Raw genomic sequence first — 13,867 nt, 5'->3', positions numbered from 1 at the left:
AATATGTGTAAGGAATACAGAATGTGTTGTGTGCATGTGCGTTTCATGTGATTTATATATATTTCCTACTAAGTACAGCAATGTATAGTAATTGTAGAAAATTTGGACTAGTTAGATAAAGTACCATTTGGGCTTGGACTCAGATGTTCTGGGTTCTAGACCTATTTTGGCCCTTCTCACTGCAAAAGTGCATGCCCAACTCCAGGTTGCTGGTCTAATACAGTGAAGTTTGGTTCAAACAACACCCATAATCAGACTTATCTGGAGTGCTCCTTACCAGTGGAATTAGCAGAGCCTCAGAGGCTGAACCACATGGGTAGGGCCTGGGAAAGTGCTCTGTAATTAAAACAAAAACAAAAAAACACTACTCAGGTGATTCTCACACAGCCCAAGGTTTCAGAAGCGCTGGTCCTGATTCTACATTACACTTTGAGTAGTAAGGATAGGATGGTCTGGTCCTTACAGCACTGGCATCGTCTGGGATCTTGTTAGAAACGATGAGTCTTCCCTTAGCGCCTAGGCCTACTGAATCAGAAACCTGCATTTTAACACAATCCTCAGAAGATTCTGACACACGTTAAAGGTTTGAAAACCTCTGCTGTGCGTCGGTATCATCCGGAAAGCTTTACAAACCTACCGATACCTGCGCCTCGCCCAGGGTTTCTCGTGTACTGAGTCGGGATTCCGGGGTGCGGTCAGGTCAAAGGACTGTTACAAGCTTCCCAAGTTATTTTAATGTACAGCCAGGTAGAGGACCATTGTCCCCTAAATCGCAGTCCTTTACGATTAAGCTATAACCTGAGTTAAACTGGCTTTTCTGGGCTTGCCCAGCACCCTAAGGACCGCTTAGAGTAAACAGTCGTTTTTAAGGGACAATGGACTCTGGAGACAAATTCAACCACGCAGCTTTAGGTTCACAAAACCAGAGGCGGGAGACTTCCTGTACCTTCCCGCGAGGGAGCGGGGCGCAGCGCCCGAGTCCGCCCCGGGGGCCCCCACCCCGGCCCCGCCCAGCTCGCCCCCTCCCCGCCCCTCCCTCTCCCGTGACGTGCCGCAGCGGGCCGGGATCATGCGCACTCGCGCCCCGCGCCCCGCACGGCTGCTCCGCCTCAGCGCTTGTCATTCTCCGCGGCGCGGCGGCGAGTGCGGACTGCGGTGTCGGCCCGCTAGCTCCCCCGCCGGCGCGCCCGCGATGTGACCGACCGCCCGGCAGCCGGCTGGAGGCTCTGCGGGTAACAGCGCCTCGGTTTTTCCCTTGCCGCGGTCCTCGTTGAGTCGCCATTCCCTTGGAGCCGGAGACACGCACCAGGGGTTAGGAGCGCCGCACTCCGGGGTCGGTGGCATCTGCAGCTCTCGGTCCGCGCGGCCGGGTGCAGCCTCAGTCGCCGCTGCAGCCGCCGCCGCCGGGCGGTACGCCCTGGCGAGTGCCCGGCCCCCGGCACGGCGGAGCAAGGCGGCTGGTGCAGAGCGACAGCGCCTAGCCTTGCCCCCGCCGCCGCCCGGGCAGTGCGGGGCCGGCAGGGTTGAGCGCCGCGGAGCGAGGTCCCCTCGGAAGCCTCCCTGTCTCCGGCGTCCCGGTAAGTTGACTGTAGTTTCTGAAGTTGGAGGGAGCCATGGGGAGGGGAGGTGCGTTTTTATTATCTTCATGTGGGAAGCTGGGGGTGGCCCCTCTTGTTGGGAACCGGGCTCCGTCTTGGCGAGTTCAGGGTGCGAAAAAGCGGACACGGCACGCGGGGAGAGGCATTCCAGGGCGGGCTGGCAGCAGCCTCTGACTAACGTGCCAGTTGGAAATGTGCTGTGAGAGGACAGGTGCTCCGAGGGCATTTCGCCTGCTGCTGATTGCACGTTCGGAGCTCCTTGACTGTGTGTTTGACAGTGGAGGGTGCATACAGGGTCTTGTTACCTCTATTCCAAGTCCTCCGGCGAGTGACTCCTGTCATATTCCTGGATGCGACAGGTCTTTGGGGATGGGAGCTAAGTCATTCCTTCCCAGCCCTTCGGCTTCCCGCGCATCCCACTCTACTCTTCCCCTAGGCAGAAGTTGCCAACGTTTCCCTAATTGGAGCCCAGTCCTTTAGGGAGAAAACAACTTGGAAGTCAATACGGCGTTTTGTGCCATAAGGCAAATAAAATGAGAAATCCGTTCATTGTATGTGATTTCATACATTTCAAGAATGTGGGCAAGTCTCAAAGAAATAGGATTCAGATGATGACAGTTGGGTTTCACCCTGCCGGTCCTGCGCCTCTTATATAAGCCTCCCGGCGGGATAACAGTCTCTGCAGTGGCTGCAGCTGTGGCTCTCCGTTCCATTTGTTTAAGGTCCAGCTTGAACAGTATTTAATGAAAATGCTGACATGATATAGCATCCTGTAGTTGGAAACAGAGTGCACTCTTCAGATTGGAGTGTCTTCTCCTAATAGGTAGCATGTGAGGAAAAACCCAGTATATTTTTCAAGGCGGCTCCAGGAATTAGACACATAAATCATGTTTTAAAATAGCATGCATTGTGCAGAGAGCTTGCAGAGGACCCTTTTTGAACACATCCCCTTTGTTTTAGAAAAAGTGGAAATTGTTCATCCCAGACATTTGTTGAGTCTGAAAGTTAAGTGTACTGATGGGCTTAATTATCTTAATAAAGAGCGTGATTTATATAGGTAGCTGTCCTGTCCTACTTTGAAGGATAGGATTCTATAACCTTTCTTTTTCATCTGTCCCCTAGAGATTCCTTTTAAGTAGAGCAATAGATTGTCATCATTGATGTTTAATATTTGAGTCAATTAAATTTGTAAAAGGAATACTTTGAAATACATATGGTACTGCTATGACTGTTAAGACTGAGTGTAAGAAACTAGGAGAATTTTCAGATTATTTGGTATCAAAGTCATTAGCTTAACATAACAGCATTAAGACTTCATGTGTATATATATATATATATATATACACACACATACATACACTCACATATTCACATATATATATATATATTTAAATTTGGACTTGTAATAAATATTTAAACCAAAAGTCATGGGTATGTTTCAATGTAAGATTTATCTAGGCAACCTTTAGAAAGAGAAGTGATTTTATTTATGGTATTCCAACACATAGAACAAGACGAGCTAGTTATAGGCACCACATTTAAAAGCATATCATAGGTTTTTAAAGAATCCTAGGAAAATACAAAAATGTTATTTCAGAAGTTGAAAAGTTAGGCAACACATTGTTGTTTGTGAGAGCATCCATTGCTTATGTCTAGAAGAGAATACATACAAGCATGGGCCCTCAAACAGACTCACCCCCCCATCAGCACTGTTGCATTGTGGTTAGGAGGATAGACTAGGCAGCTGAGCTCCTGGCTCTCGTACCATCTATTTGGATCTGGGCAAGTTACCTAAACTCTGTGCCTCAGTGCCTTCATCTGTAAACTGGGGATGAGAGTAGGACCCACTTCACAGGGTTATGATGAGAATTAAATGAGTTCATAGATGAAAGCCTTTGAGCTATTAAAATGGTAAAATTATTATTGCAATGAAAGGAAACCCATCTTTGAATACCAGGGACATTGAATGGCTGCTGATGGAGGCTAATGGAAGCAGCTCACATGTGTAACAGGAGAGAGGATATAAACATTTATTAAACACTTTCTAGTGATGCAGACCAGCTGGGGTTTAATTTACTGTCTCCCTCAATTCCTCACTGAGGTGGGCCATTTCTTCTTCACCTGGGAGATGAGGAAGCTGCAGCTCAGCGAGATCAAATCAGAGTTGGGATTTTAACCCATGTCTGTTTCTTTCAAATCCTGTTCCCTTTGACCTTGCTGCCTCAACTTGCAAAGTGCTTTTTCTGTCTATTCTCCTTTAATCCTCATAATAATAAAATAAAATAGGTGCATTATTATCTTCAGTTTACAGATGAGGAAATGCAAGTTAAGCATTAAAGTATACAAAGTGCTTAACAGCACTCACAACATAGTTCTCCAAGACTGGGAGTTATTATTATTACCATAATTATTATTAAATAACTTGCTTAGCCTAGCACAGGGTAGGTGCGCCAGCTGGTAAAGTATGTTTTCTCCTTCACTTTCAAGCGGAGTCCATTGCTTTTTACTTCCCCATGCATATATTCAGAGAATCATTGGGGGGAAAATGGTATGTGACAGTTCACACCGGAGGATGGTGCTCTCTGGTTTGTTTCTGCCTGCAGATGTGGTTGCAGTGATACACACACCCTAGAAAACCAGCATGGGCAGCTGTCATCTGTCCACAAAGAGCATCATACGTGAGCATGAATTCAGTCCCAGATGGAGAATAACCGTGGGGCAGAGAGAGAAAGAGAAAGGCCTTGTACTTTCCCGCACATTTTACTGTATATTCAGAAATGGAAATCATTTATATTTTACATTAAATAAGCATGCTTCTTCTAAGGCCTTAATGCCAGTGTCACGGGAAGTGGTTTCCAGGGTGCTTTGTGAGCAGTACTTTGTTAAAAGTCTGGTCCAGAGCCTGTTGAACTTCTCACTTGACTTCAGAGGTTGGGAATGATTGAGATGCCGTGTGTGTGTGTGTGTGTGTGTGTGTGTGTGTGTGTATCTTTCCTAGGTTATCATCCAGATACTACATAGTGTTCTGGCTCTGGTAAATATTTATTCTATTTTCTGGTTGTTAAGACCTAATTGCTATATAAGGCACAGACTGCTTGTAGACCGATGTAACCTCTTAGCTAATGTATTCTACCGCTGAAAGTACTTTGGGACAGATGTTCTAAGTTGGCTTTCTTTTTTTAAAAATCAAGACTCTGTACAGCATGGTGACCATAGTTAATAATACCATATTGCATATTTGATAGTTGCTAAGAGAGTAGATCTCAAAAGTTCTCATCACAAGATATAACTGTGTGGTGACAGATGCTAACTAGACTTACTGAAATCATTTTGCAGTATGCATATATCAAATCATTAAGTTGTACACCTGAAACTAATGTAATTATGTATGTCAGTTATATGTCAATTTAAAAAAAATCAAAACTTTCTAAGAATGAGCTTTCAGGAGAGTGCCTCAGTATGCCTCGGGACACAATCCCACAGATATAGTGTGCCAAAAAGAGCCCTTGCCATCAACAGCCTCTTCACATCTTTGAAATATCTTCTACTTCAATTTTATTTTTCTTTAGTTTTTTTCATTTTTTAAAATATTTATTTACTTATTTGACAGAGAGCACAAGCAGGGGGAGCAGCAGGCAGAGGGAGAAGGAGAAACAGGCTCCCTACTGAGTAAGGAGCCTGATGCGGGGCTCAATCCCAGGACCCTGGGATCATGACCTGAGCTGAAAGCAGATGCTCAACTTACTGAGCCACCCAGGCGCCCCCTTCTCGTTCAATTTTAACCCTCCTTGTCAGAGTACAGATATTCCCTTCTACTGAATCTATATTTCAAATGCTCCTCTGTTCTGGGTTATTCTATAATTGAAGTCTTCCTTGATCACTTTCGTGACTTAAGCTGGGTCCGTAATTTAGTTTTAACTAATTCTTCAGAATTTATATAGCTCTGTTTTATTTCTCATCTGTGTGAACTATTTATTGGCTTATCTGTAGTCACCTATAGATCTCCAAATAACTTCTCTGACATCAGCTTTCTCCCGCTGTCAGAATATATATGTACAGGAAACACAAGGTAATTTTAATATGGATAAAGTGAATGAAGATCATTTCCTCTCCCTAGTCATATCTACTGTTTTGACTTATCTTCACTTCTGGCTTGGGGAGTTGGGAGCTGATTCTGTTTCTAGAGCCCTTGCTTCATACAGCCATGAGAGATGTGTCAGGGAATTATACAAGTTTCTGGTTATACAAGCAAGCAGTTCATATTCAACATGGCTGAGACAGCCCCTCAAGGCTGGGGCATTACTGAATTTGAGGACTAGGGGCAGAGATGGGGGGGGACAGCTCTCAGAATGATTTATCTGCCACATTTCTAGTCCTTATCAGTCATGCCTTCTGGATAAGAATTGGAGTGAATAGTTAACACACATCACTTCCCATGTGCCAGCTGCCATGCTAAGATGTTTACATGCAGTATTTACTTTAATCCTCATGGTGACCTTATATGGTAGTTACTTTATTATACTGTTTTTCAGAAGTGGAAACTGAGGCGTAGAAAGGTCAGGGCATCTGCCCAGGGTCGCATTAGTGAGTTTTGGAGCCAAGAATGGAACCCACGGTTGTCTGACAAGGCCTGGGTTCCATACAGTATATTCTGCATCTAATTTTGGAGCCTTCATGATCGTTCAGCTGTGCTGCATAGGTGTCCTATATTGTGCTTCTCAAAATAACCCCATACTATCTCACTTGGTTCCCACAATGACCGTGGGATAGAGCTAAAGAGATGGTGGGAAGGCCCATTGCCCACCTTCTTGCCCATAACCAGCATCTGGCATTGACTACATAGGTAGTATCCTCTCCATGTGTTTGTGGAGGAAGAACTTAAGCTTAGTTCATACAACAAGCTTAGAAAAGAAAACCACATGTTAGCATTGTGCAATAGGAAGTGTAAAGCCTTCCACCGATGATGGGACCCAGTGGAGAGGCACATTAACTTTATTTGTGTTCGGGTCACATACTTGTGTCACTCTCATTAAAGAAAGGGGAAGTACAGAAACCTGAGATTTTCTCTGGTGATTAAAAAAAAAGTTTATAAAAAAGTATCAGTAATGACGATCACTGCAACAGTGTCATATGCTATTCACAGTGAGACTATGGCTTGTAAATTAAATGAATACATGTGTCTAGCAAGTAAGGATCAAGTGTGTTGTCTCAGAATAGGAACAGTGCATCAAATCTTCTATACCTGTATTAAAATCTAATTCCAGCCCAAATGTACAATACAAAGACAGAATTTATGACCAACTTGTAGTATTTTTAAAACCCTTCCTCTGAACCTTACTTTCTCCATTTTTTCTTGATTTCACATCGGAGTCAGCATTTGTTCAATAAGTTCTTCATATTCCTTGGGTTTTGAGTTATTATTTTGTTGTTGTTATAACATTTTGGCATATTGTGTTGATGTTTCATCTGCTCCCCCTTCCTTGATTTTATAGGATTGTACAATTTTTAAACCTGTGAGTGACTAAAAACTTATGAAAAATCAGTTTTCTAAATATAGACACTATTGCAAAGGATAGGGAATTTTGGCCTGACTGGAGGACCTTTACTTAAATTACAGAGCACTGGAAGCCCTATGAACCTTATGGAGTAGGCAAGTAAAAAAAAAAAAAAAAAAAATTGAAATTGACCAGCAGCTTTATACCTTTCTCTACAATTTCATAGGACCCAATATCTACATACCTTATCCCGTATTCATTTGCAAGTGATCAGCTTCAGTTGATTTTGTAAAAGTCCCAGAAGGTGTGACTAAGTCAACATTGTTGTCATCTGTCATTCTAGTCTTCAGAGGGCTCCCAGTGTTGCATATGTAAGTCTTTCTGTGGATTTATTCTCTAAGTAATGAAAGGTAATCAGGTAGGTCTTTGGACATCTAGTCTCACTGCATTTGTGACTCGATCATTGCTGTTAATATTGCTTCTGCTCACTCCGGCCCTTCACCCCCGACCGTACCCATTCCTTTGTCATTCCCATTAGGGTTGAACATGCTGAAGCAATGGGGAAACTTTAATGTTGAGGCCACTCATGTTATAAGTTAGAGGCAATAAAACCACACAACACAATGATTTCTTTTTAAATTAAAAAAAGCCAAGCTGTAACACAGTTGTACACAAGAATACTGCAACCTCTGCATTCAGCACTGGGGAGTTGCAACCACTGTGGCCTTATTATTTTTTCCCTGACACCTTCTAAGGAGAGCTGTGAACCTCTAATTCACACATAATCAATCACTAGCAGCTTGGCCTTGTTTGAGTCAGACTGAGTTGGAATGATATTTACTCATTAATGCATTTACCAGATACATATTGACAGGATACCAGGCGTGTTGTTGGATGTTGAAATCTCAAACAGAAGAATCCTTGCACTGCCCTCCAGAATCTCAGCAGAATGATGGGAAAAAGATGCAGCTGTATGAAGCATAAAAGATGCTGGGCTCTGTCAGGCATACCTGACTCCAAGGGGCTGAATCTGAGTCTGGCAGGCAAGTCAGAGGGGGACAGGCAGCTGAGGATGGGGGTGGGCTGACAGAAATTGTTCTGAACGGAGGGCCCAGAGAGAACAGTGCAGTGCAAGTACCAAAGAGAGCAGGTGGCATGTCTATAGCACAGCTGGTTCTATGTGCCATGTGGCTGGTGCACATCGAGGGCTGTGGATGAGGCCAGAGATGGGGAGTGGAGACCAGGGCCAGTTAAGGAAGGGTCATGGGGACCATGCTTGGTCCAGATGAATTTGGACACCCTAGGTGGTTCTTTTAGAATGATTACTCTGGGTGTTTTGTAAAGAATGGGGAGTGTAGGGTGGGGGGCAGACACAGAAGCCCCATAAAAAACAAAAACAAAAACAAAATGTTGAATGAATCCTAGTGCAGGTTTAAGGTCTGAACTCATACCGATAAGAGTGGGGAAAGGTGGAGGGATGAGAAGCAGGGAGGGGATGGTGACTTGGAGGATGACTCCCCAGGTCTCTGGCTTGGGTGACTGAATGGAAAGAGGTGCCATTGGTCATGATCGGGAATACAGAGGATGGTGCAGACTGCAGGGGAAGCTGACGAACTGATTGGTGAGTTTATGTCATGTGAGGTGCCAGAGGCTCATTCAGGGCTCGAGATTTAATTGACCATTGTACCGGCCTGTGGTTCTGGAATTCAAGACAGAGGCCGAGCTGAAAATAAAAGCTTGCACATCTTCTGTGTGTTTCACATTGTTGTTGAGGTGGTGGTGATCTGCCTGGGAGAACGCGTGGAGTGGGGAGAAAAAAAACAAAAACAAATGAGGGCCTAAGTGGCAGGTGGAAGAAAAGATGGGCTAGTGAGATTCAGTGAGGGAAGTTTTCGACAAGTGCTTGGACACAAAGTGGCAGAAGCCCGAGGCAAAGCAAAATGAGGTGCGTGATGGAATGGGGGCTGTGTAACAAAAGGAATGAAATAGAAGAAAGCAGCGAGCAGAGGGAATGGTCTGCCTGTTCACTTGCTTGTATCTATGCAGATGATGGTGGCTGTTTCTCATACAGCTTTCTCTTTTGTCGATAAACGTGAGGGCCTACCATCTGGAAAGTGGGTGCAACAGATAAGGGTGAAGACTTAAAATCATGAAAAAACATGATCCTGGATCTGAAGCTGCATAGGGCATAGAATTGCCTTTCTTATGTTTCTTTTCCATTCATTTATCTCCTTCATTGACAGCAGGTCATGGGCACTTGGGAAAGTGGGAAGGAAGAAAGAGTCACTCTCTCGGTAGCTGAAGTGCTTGGTTCTTCTAACAGACATGTCTCGTTGTATCTATGAACACGCTGGGAGGAAAAGTGATAAATGGCATATTATTCGGCAGTTTACAGAACTAAGCTTTTATTGTGGTCATAACATCTTAAGAGGGTTTGGACCTTTGAACCAATCCTTTTATAGTTATAAATGAATCTTTTGGCTCATTGGTGTATTTGAGATATGTTGAGTATAGTTTCCTCTAATTTTCACTTGTCATAAAAACAGGCCTCGTTATATTATAGACAAACTAGAGTATTTGGGGATGATGGAAACAATGACCGTGTATTTTAGTTTATATCATACATGTTAGTCCTCACCCGTTTTGGCTTTAATTTTGACCTAAAGGCAGAATTACTCCAATTATAGAGATGAAAGAACTGAGATGCAGGGTTCAGATAATGGGTGGCGGTAACACAGCTAATAAATGGCACAGCCCCTAGGACCCAAACCCAGGCGTTCTGACTTCACATTCCAGGTTCTTGCCTGTGTCTTCGTGAATAGGTACTAAAGAAAAATTAGAGGGTGGAACATTTCAGAGATTGTTTTTATTAATCTGCTCAAAGCACCAACAGTAGAAACTGCGTTGGCTATGGTCTGTATTTGATGGGCCAGAGGTTATTTATGCAAATGCATGTAATTAAGGTGGACTGGGGGAAAATCTTTCTTCACAAAATGAGCATCATTTTCTTTCATTATCTTAAAAGCTTAAAAAGAAGCATAAAAGAAGTTATAAAATAAAAAGATTGAGTATTTTAAACTGCAAAATTATCATAGTTAAACCTGGTACTTGTGATGCAATGCAAATTTGTTGTTGCAACAAATTCAGTTCAGTTGTCGCAATGGTTGTCGTATGTGGAAAGTGTTCTGTGCGTACGTGTGTGTGCATGTGAAACAAAACCCAAATTAAGTTTAAGCTATTGGTTTTCCTTTTATAATATTATTCTTGTATATTCCAAATGCGTTAAATGATGTAGCTTGCTTAATCTTGCCAAAGCAGCTATGATGTTACCCGTCTAATGCCAGAGTAGTAAAACATTTGTCTTGAGCATTTTACAGTTGAGCGGTGTAAAATGATGCAGGATACATCTAAAGGGTTTATTTTACTTTTACAACTTCTGTTTTGGCTCCTCATATTCTAAAATTATGATTTACCTAATTTCGCTACTTTAAATCGGATAGTAGCAATTAACATACAGGAACAGTAGAATCATGAGAACGTGAAATTTTGTGACAGTTTGAAAAGTTTATGGTGCTGTATTTTTTTTTATTTCACAAAAAAATATCTATGAACCTTGCTAACCGGCAGTTTCCAGATGAAAGCAATTTCTAGCAAGTAGCAAAATGCTGGTACCCGTGCTTATCCTTAAATCTCAATTTCAAGCTTCACGGTGCCAATTTTACGTTTTAGCTTCAGTAGGAAAAGTAGAATCCAAGGGGGCTTAAGCTTTTGTGACATTTGGCGGGTTAATCTTTTGTTAATGGTGCTGATTTTTAAAAATAACCGTACATTTATAAATTTTAAAAAGTTTTATGAAAATGTTTGGCACCTCTTATTTCTAGTAATTACCGTTACGCTTGGTGTATTCTCGTGGCTTTAGTGCAGTGTAGTTGAGAAGCTATGTAAGAGGCATATGAAAATTTAGATAATAATGTAAAGTGATATGGTATTTTATATAAGATTTTATTGCATTTTATATTTATAAAAATATGTGAGGAAATGCAGATGAAGGAAAATGAAAATTAATTTGGCCATTTCATGCCTCATGTATCCCAATTTCACCCAAAGGCAAATATGATAATCCAGGGCACAATGTTAGTATTCTGTTGAGGTGATTTGACACTACTGTATTTATTACCCACTACCAAGATAAATAATTAAGCTGCATTTCCTGCTAATCTTCCCATGAGTCTATATTTTAATGTTATGTACCAGGAGTTTTCATTTGCTAAAAAGAATAATTGAATTTTCTTTACCTCTTTTTACTTCCTACTGAATTTTGTTCAGACATTTTTATGCTAGTGTACACTTTGACATGATAGAACATGTCTAAATTAGTAATCTAATTTGAATACCATAATTATGTGTATAGTTAGGGCTTGATTGAATAGAGTGTTTTTGCATATCATGTATATTCTTTCTCTTCATGGATTTAGGAATTATATGTTTACTATTCAAAGTCCTAAACCTGCTTATGTTTACCAATAGGCACACAGAGAAAAATAAAAACATTATTACAAACAGAATTTAAAAGATATGCTTCCTTTTCAAAGGTTAGGAATTGACAGGTAACTGGCTACTGTAGCTTTTTCTTGTATATAAGAGATTGATAAATGCAGGAGTGGTTGAAAACTAGAAGAGTGTCGTATGTAGTGCCCAGATTGTTGGTGTTGATGTCAGAAGCGTATGCCTTTATTTTTCTCAGTAAAAAATAAAGATGCTTTCAAGTGAAGTATTAAGAATCTTCATAAATGTTTAAACATATTCGGATGATGTTAAGAATATTTTCCCTTTCCTTCATTATGTAATAGTCACTTTGCCCAAAATGTGTGTCTTAAACTTTAACATCAATGTGAAATGCTCAGTATCTCCAAAATAGGATTAAAACTAAAAAACAAAACAAAAAGACCCCCAAAACTTTGGAGTCTCATTAAAAGCATACAGTATGGGGGCACCTGGGTGGCTCAGTCGGTTAAGCGGCTGCCTTGGGCGCAGGTCATGATCTCAGGGTCCTAGGATCAAGCTCCATGTGGGGCTCCCTGCTCAGCAGGGAGCCTGCTTTCTCTTCTGCCCCTCCCTGTGCTCCTGCTCGCTTTCAGTTGCCCTCTCTCCCTCTCTCAAATAAAATCTTAAAAAAAAAAAAAAAAAAAAAACATACAGTATGGATAATAGCTTTTCAGGTTTTGTCCTGGGATATTTAGAACAGGATTACTAAACACTATGGTTGTTGAGAAAAATAAAATAAAACACCAAAGTGTTAAACTTACACTTACTTTAATGGCTTCTGCCACCAAGGCTCTTAACCTTTCCCACTGGCTGAGTGATTTGCTAATAGTGGCATGTCAGGACCCGAATTATTATAGATCTTTTAATAAATATTCAATAGCATTCTCAAAATTGTTCTCCTAGATACAATTCATAATAAACAGCCCAGTGCTGGCAATGAACATGCTTCTTTTATACTGTTTTATAGCCACGGGCCATTTGGCATTTGGACCCTTCTCTTATGTATTTTCACAGCTCCACATATCCTGAAAACTGTCAGCCTTGGATTAGAATAAGCCTTTCTCATCTCCACAGTTACAGGAAGAATAAAAAGAATGTTCTCCTTTTCTTCTCCCTATAATATGCCAAGGCTTGTGGTCAGAAAATCATCATTTCCTAGTCATACGCTTTTTCTTTCTTGATGTTCTCACTAACTGCAGAAAATGATAACACAAAAGGTGTTGTTGAAATGTGACTGCGTTTAGTTTGGGTTGATCTGTCTTACTCTCTTTCTAGTGAGAGCTGTGGTTCTCAGCTGGGGGCGACTTTGTCCTGCAGGAGACATTTGACCATGTCTGGAGACAGTTTTGGTTGTCATGACTGGGGAGAGGGACACTACTGGCATGAGCGGGTAGAGACCAGGGACGCCATCCTACATTCTGCAGTGCACAAAACAGCCCGCTTCGGGGAAAAAGTCTTTGACCCAAAATGTCAATAGTGCTGAAGTTGAGAAACCTTGAACTAGAAAGTAGGGAATGTCTGTTTACTTTTTTTTTCTATTGTTCAAGCAAATGGAAATGTGATAGACGGTACTTGGAAAGAAATCGTTGCAATCAATATAATCATTTATTGAGCATTAAAGGTCCTGAAAATACAGGGCAAACCGTGACATTGTCCCAGCCCTCAGGAATTTATACTCTGTTTGAATATGACTGGCAAATAAAATACTATTATTCAGTGTGATGTACGCTGTACTTAGAGGAATATATGATACATTAAAAAATAATTTTGATTTTAGTTGCTAAATATAAGGGACTATCCAGAAGAAATTTATGTTCTCTGGCTAGATGTAAAATCAGTCACTTGTGGGTAAAATTTCTCATTTTCCCTTGATAGTGAGGAATAGGTCCCCTTTTTTGCCTTTCTCTTCATTTCAACTGATATTAATTTGAAATATCAGGAAAGAAGAGGTGGTATTGACATCTTTTTAACTTTTTAACTTTTTTAACATCTTCTTTGAGTTATAATTTGCATGCCATGAAAGTCTCCTGTTTTAAGTGTACAAGTCACTGGGCTTTAGTAAATGTACAGAACGTTGGAACTACCATCACATTCCAATTTTAGGGCTTTTCCATCACCCCAAAAAGATCCCTTGTGCCTGTTGTGGTCACTGTATTCCCACGGTCAACCCCAGGCCACCAGTGCTGATCTTTCTGTCTCTTTCTCTTTTCTCACTGTCTCTATAGATTT

At 41.7% G+C, this 13,867-nt stretch overlaps 1 protein-coding gene across 1 annotated transcript in view; it reads left to right on the top strand.

Moving 5' to 3' along the window:
• Positions 1-1,094: 1,094 nt before the first annotated feature.
• Positions 1,095-13,867, top strand: part of PAG1 (phosphoprotein membrane anchor with glycosphingolipid microdomains 1) — a 136,545-nt gene continuing 123,772 nt past the window's right edge. Inside the window, exon 1 of the mRNA XM_026495837.4 lies at positions 1,095-1,577. The gene's annotated coding sequence lies outside the window, so the exon portion shown is untranslated. The remainder of the gene's footprint in view (positions 1,578-13,867) is intronic.

Source organism: Ursus arctos, unplaced genomic scaffold (genome assembly GCF_023065955.2).
Source record: "Ursus arctos isolate Adak ecotype North America unplaced genomic scaffold, UrsArc2.0 scaffold_6, whole genome shotgun sequence".
Lineage (NCBI taxonomy): Eukaryota > Metazoa > Chordata > Mammalia > Carnivora > Ursidae > Ursus > Ursus arctos.
Note: the sequence above shows the minus strand (reverse complement) of the source record. Positions and strands in the feature narration are given on the sequence as shown.